The following is a 6,606-nucleotide window of genomic DNA, read 5'->3' on the forward strand; positions in this document are numbered from 1 at the left end:
GGCACTAAGAGATGCACTGTGTGTGAGGCAATGGTCCTGCTTTGCTAGGGGCTGCTGAGGACTGAGCCAGAGAACTGTGTCTAGTCCAGGTACCACATTTTACTAAGGATGTAGAAAAATAAGATAATCCAGAAGTGAGTGACAAAGATGACATGGGTTGGAATGCAGCTGTATGAGGAAAGGTTAAGACAATGTTTAGTTTGGAAAAAAAAAAGGGAGATTACGAGAAGATCTGATAACTGCTTTCAAATATTTGAAAGACTGCCATAAAGAGGGAGAACAACTCTTTGCCACAGAGGGCAGGACACAAAGCAGTGGGTTTACACTTTGGCAGGCAGATTTAGATTAAGTCTCAGGAACACCTTTGTGCCTGTAGGAACAGCAATGCAATGGAGCACGCTACCTGGGGAAGTGATGGAACCTACTTCATTCCAGGTTTTGGAGGGGATGCTAGACAAGTGTTTGTATGTGATTGTTCCCATGCAGCCACATCCTGCATCCATGAATGGGTTGCACTCAGTGGTCCTTGAGGCTCCTTCCTGCCTTTGGAGCCTATGACCTCTGTTTGCAGAGAGCTGCTTCTTGCAGGTAGAACCAGCCTGGCTCTAAAAACTCTGCTCTACCCAGCAGCTGACTGGCACACTCCCTCAGGATCAGACACTGCAGCGATGGCACCAGTGGACAAAACCCAGAGGGGTAGATCTAATTGCCTGTACAGCAGCTAAGAGCTGTTACACCAAGGGTAGTTTTTGGTGGGGTGGGGGAATGGGGGAGAAGGCAGGGCAGGAAAGCAGATGGAGGGGCTGCCTGGTTCACTTCATCCCGGACACTGGTCCTGTAATTAGGTTAACCACAGCCTTGCACAGCTCAGCGCTCTTATTCCAGGAACCTCGAACCCACAGAGAGGACCATGCTCTGAATGGCCAGTTGTGAAATCAGCATCTCGGTGTGTTCTGGCTGCAAGCAACCCCATACACCACATGTGGAGGCTGGGAGGAAATTGTGGCAGGAAACCACAACTACAAGGCAAGTTTGAAAACTGGAAGTAGGTGCTGGGACCCCTGGTGATGGGGGCAGTGTACAAGATGAGGCCAAGATACACGGCCCTGGGGAACGGGCTCAGAGCCCTGCCAAGGAGAGGGAGAAGCCTGTGAGGAGCTTCCAGGCAGGCTAAGATGTGGTCAGAGGGAGGCTGTGATCAATGTTAACCCCAGCAAGAGAAACAAATGTTTGCAGTTGCCCCTGGAGAGGAATCCTGTGGAGATGCGGAGGTAGGACACAGGAGCATTTCCAGCCCCGGCTACAAGGTGTGAGAGTAGAAACAGCAACACACCACTGCATGTTCTGTGCATCCTTCCTCTAGGGCCGTGCTTGGGTCTGGCCAGGAAAGCAGAAACAGTGCTGGCATCCAGTCCCTCTGATGTGGGACTGGGGGGAAGCTGCTGGCAGACAATGCATTTAGGGTGTGACTGGAGGAAGAATGCTTTTTCCAGTATAGTCACATCAGCTCCCTGAAGATACTGCAAATGCAGTCCCTTGTTGGGTTGTGCTGCCCTGGTGTGAAGGGGGCTTACTCCAGCTTAGCGCTCTTCAATAAGGATGTGGCCTGGCCAGCACCCACAATCTGTGGGAGATGTGGGGTGCTGGGCACAGTCAGTGTCAGGGCAACCCCCTGGCAGCCTTCTCTTGGCCTGGGTGGTGGCATGCTCTGTGAGGCAGGGCCCTGCTCTCTCGCTGTCCCTGGGAGCAGGTGCTGCAGCGTGTGCCATTATCCTGTGGAAGTCTCTCCGAGCTGCCCTCATCTCATTCCTCTGGAGTGAGAACACATCTGCTGTGAACCTGATCCTGTCCCTGAGGAGTCACTGCTCATTCCTCCAACCAAGCGCATTCCTCCTTGGAGCAGCCCATGTGCTCAAGTGGCAGCAGCTCCAGCGCAGCATTAATCACAGTCGTGACTGTTGCAGAGAAAGGGGAGCCACTTGTTAGATGTAGGGCTGGTGCAGGCAGTGGTAGAGGAAGCGGTGAGGAGCCGGGGAGGGGCAGAGAGGGCCTGAGCCCCTAACTGGGAAAGGGGAAAATGACCTGCATTTAAGGCAGAGGTCACTGGTCCTTTCACAGCATCTGGTGAAGTGAACTTCAGCACATGCCAGGTAGCGTGCTCCATTGCCATGGCAGGGGGTCAGACTAGATGATCTTCTCAGGTCCCTTCCAACCCTAGAAACTAGGAAACTATGAAACATGAAAGTTTGTCACACATACACGCACACACTTTGGTTAGTCTCTAACAGGGGCAGGTGGTTATTTCGGGTGGAGGGCGGCTTACTGAGTTTTGGCAAGCCATCAATGGCTGCATGACAGGGAGCCAGGGGCAGATAAATATTGATTTTCTAAATTTTTTAGGGGCCCTGCGGGCCGAATAGAATGGCTTGGTGGGCTGCATCTGGCCCACAGGCTGCATTTTGCCCACCCCTGGCCTATAAGGTGCAAATCTACCCTGCCATCTATGCAACTTCAACCTAGCACTGCCACCTAGTCTCTAGAAAGTCCAGGGGAAAGTGGGCGTGATGGAAAGCCCCAGTAGACTCGGTGGCAGCATCTGTTGACTGCTCAGTATATTAATTTGTTCATTAAACATGTTTGGCACCATCTGCAACATCCTAGAAGACAGGAGTAGGAATGTGGGGCTGGTGAGACCCAGAGTTCTGGCCAGTGGCCTCTGGCATGAGAAATGAGCCAGTGAGACAGGACAGTCCACTGGGGATGGGAGACGAGCACCCCTGTGTCATGGAGGGAGGGAGTCAAGGAGCACAGCCTTTCACCTCAGGAGAAGGGAAAGAGAGGCACTGAGGCTGGAATGGTCCATATGACCCAAGCACTGAGCTGGACTGGACCCCAGCAAAGGAGGGCAGGGCAGGTGCTATCCCCATGGGTAAGACAGGGTGGCTTCTGCAGCTGGACTTTGTGCCTGAAGTCAGGACAGTCTATACTGTGTCCCAGTGATGCAGGTGAAGATGTGGTTGAAATCACCTGGTGCAGAGCTTGTGTGACTGAGAGGTGGTCTCTGTCCGTGTACATGTCCTCTGCCTTGATGTTTGTGGGGGCATGTGTAATTTGCTGTGTGTCCAGGGCTGGGCCTGTCTCTGGGAGCAGCGATTCTACCAGGGGCTGGGTGCTGAGCTGTGCCTGTGTGTGCTGCGTGGCTCTGCGCCTGGGCAGAAGGGACATCCCTGCCAGTGGACCCGCTGCATGGGTTACAGCCCCATCCCAGGAAGTCTCCTTGTCCTTCAGAGAGGTACCCCTGGCTACTCTCTGTGCAGACTGAGAGCTGTCTCCAGGCAGGGATCTCACCCAGTGAGCAGGCAATGAGGCCTAGCCAGATCCATGCTGCAGCAGCAGAGATGTGATGCAGAAGCACTAATCTCCTCCTCTCCTGTCTTTAATGTCTCCCAGTGCCCCAGGCTGTGTAATGCATCCTCCCCTCCCCCACCAGAGCCTCACCCCAGTGAGATCATCCCAGGATTAGAGGGCAATTTCACTTCTGAGAGGCAGGAAATAGGAGCCCTCTCTGCCCTTTGAAGTGCTGATCAGGTCAGTGACCAGGGACTGCCTGGCTTCTTTCATGCAGACCGCAGGCTCCTGCCTGGAGGAGGCTTCCCACATCTCTGCTGCTCCTGGCACCATTGATCAATTGTTATTGCTACTGGTGCAAAACACGGCAAACTTTATAACTAGCAGCACTTTCCAGCATGGCCTAGAACCTGGCCTGTGGGTGCAGGGGGGTTGCATAATCTCCCTGTGCTGCTCTGTCCATGCCCCTCAGTCCTGGCTTGCAGCCCGCCCAGATGCCCTCCCAGGAGCAGGCGAGGCAGGAGGGCAGGATGGGATGTGGAGCATGGAGCCTCCTCCTAGACTGCAGGAGATCCTGCCTGGCAGATGCTGCCCTGCCCCATGGGAGTGCTCACTGGCCTGCATCCTTCTGGGCCGTGTGCCAGACTCGTGGTGGAGGAAACTGGGATTGTCTCCTCTCCAGGCAGAGCTCGTGCCCCGCCGATGGCTCACCCGTCAGTTTTGCACAGACATTTCCAGCGTGAGAAAGCTGCGCAGCAGGAAACTGACTCACGCTGCCTCTCCCTGCTGGCTGCGGGTGGATTCCAGCCTGGAGCTAGGAAGATCCCAGTCACTCCTTGCAGACATGGGAGCTGGCCTACTAGCCTCCAGTGTGTTGGCATGGTATGCGGCCTGGGGTGGTGGCAGCACGTGCCAGGCAGATTGCATTTATCATGCAGCTTGAGGTCACCTGCATGCTGAGCACACATCCCTCCATGCCCACGTCTTGCACTCCGGGGCTCAGGGCAGGCAGTTACCATTTGGTTCTACACACCCTTGCGACGACCCTAGGTTGCAGGTACAGGCGGACCTGGACAGGCTGGAGAGTTGGGTGGACCAGAACCAGATAGAGTTCAACACTCAGAAGCGTAAGGTGCTCCATCTGGGGGCAAACAATCCCGACCATACCTACAGGCTTGGTGGCACCAATTTGACTTGCACCACGGCCAAAAGGGATCTAGGGGTAGTGATCGACCATCGCATGAACATGAGCTGGCAGTGTGATGCTGTGGTCAGCAGGGCAAACAACATGCTGGCATGCATCAACTGTTGTATCTCATGCAAAACAAAGTGATACTCCCACCATACTCCTCACAGGTGAGACTGCAGCTGGAGTAGTGTGTCCAGTTCTGGGTGCCACACTTTAACAAGGACGTGGAAAAACTTGAGAGGGTCCAAAGAAGAGCCACCCATATGATCAGGGACTTGCAAGGCAAGCCGTTCGAGGAGAGGCTGAGGGACCTGGGCCTCTTCATCCTACAGAAGAGAAGGCTGAGAGGGGACTTGGTAGCGGCTCACCGCTACATCAGGGGAATACATCAAGGGCTCAGCGAACAACTGTTCACCAGGGCACCCCTGGGGAAGACCAGGAGTAATGCCACAAAGTCCTGGAAGGCTACTTCAGGCTCAATTCCAGGAAAAACTCCTTCACAGTCACGGCGTCCAGACTGGAATAAACTCCCTCCAGAGGTGGTACAGTCACCGGCATGGAAATCTCCAAGAGGATACTGGACAGTCACCTGGCTGGGGTCACCTGACCGCAGTTATTTTCCTGCTTGGTGCAGGGGGCTGGACCCGATGATCTACATGATCCCTTCCAGCCCCTGACAATCTGTGACTCTACGATGGCCTCTGTGTCCCCACAGGACACTGGCTGGATGCTGCAGAGCATCCAGCTCTGCACTAATGGCTGGGATAAGGGCCAGGCTTTTGTGAACTATCAGTGTGCAAAATGGATGCCTTGGCCGCTGGAGAAGAGCTGGGAGCCCTCCCGCCTTAGTGAACCTGGGCCCTTGCTGCTTCTCTAGGTGTATTGCCATCAGATTAATGGGCTGTATAAGGGCAGCAGAGCCCAATAAGACCACGTTGAGCCAACCTCCTGCAAAAAAAAAAAGGCAGGCCATAGCTTCTGCCTGAGCCACCGCCGTCTCCCCAAAGGACTCCAAGTAACGGTTCATCTGCTGCTGAGATGGTGAAGCATTCTTGCCTCAATAAACTGGTAGGCTATTTTTAATCTGAATGTGTTGCCCCCCAGCTTCTAGCTACTAGGTCTCCTTCCTCCTCCATTGCATTGAAGAGCCCGTGCTGTTGGACATCTCCCCACACAGCTGCCTGCAGGCTCTGATCAAGCCACCTCCTAAGCTCCTAGGCAGATTTCGGCTGCTTCAGGACTTGTCTATAGCGTGGCAGTGGCAGGTCCTGTGGAACATGGGGCTGCTCCCAGATGGACCCCCTCCAGCCTGCTGGGGATCGCAGGCTTGAGAGAACCAGAGGGCAGAGAGAGAGACCTGGGAAATTCAATGCATGAGAGGTACTGTTTGCTTTCATGCATTCAGTGCAAAGTCGCAAGGAAGAGCTTGGATGATTCAGCTGGGGAGAAGCCGGGATCTCCATAGGATACCTCTGCAAGTGGGGCTCTGCCCAATCCTTGAGGATGCCAGCAGCCAGAAGAAGAGGCCAAAGACCTCCAAAGCGGACTGACGCTCAGTTACTGGAAGTTTCTTCCCACACATCTGCTGTGTACACGCAGGGGCCTGGCTTGAGCCAAGGAGAGGTGGAAGGAGATGCAATGTCAAGGAAGGCAAAATGAGGCCGGTGTTGCCCTTGCTCCTGTGAGTTGTTCCTGCCTTCCCGGGAAGGGACACATGACATGACAGATGATGTCCCTGCCCTGGGACATGGCCTGCGAGGGGATGACTGGGCTCATGGCTGGCCTGGGCTGGAGGGCTGTGGTTCTGCTTCTTTCAGGGGTGCTGGAGATGCTTAGGTGCTTTTCAGGTGCCTTTCTGCAAGGTGGAGCCTCGAGCCCGGGGAGCAGAGTGGCCAGGCCGCGGGGTCACGTCCCGTTCCCAGGGGCCTGGGGGGCCGGACGAGGGGCGGTGGGAGCAAGGCGCAGCAGAGCACCCTCGCCTGCAGAGTGATTGATTAGCAAACCTGTCTCCTCCCCTCCTGCCCCGCCGGCCTCAGCGCGGGCGCGGGCGCGGGCGCGGGCGCGGGCGG

This window comes from Gavialis gangeticus, unplaced genomic scaffold, assembly GCF_001723915.1.
Source record: "Gavialis gangeticus isolate Ggan-Ray unplaced genomic scaffold, GavGan_comp1, whole genome shotgun sequence".
In the NCBI taxonomy this organism is placed as follows: Eukaryota; Metazoa; Chordata; order Crocodylia; family Gavialidae; genus Gavialis; species Gavialis gangeticus.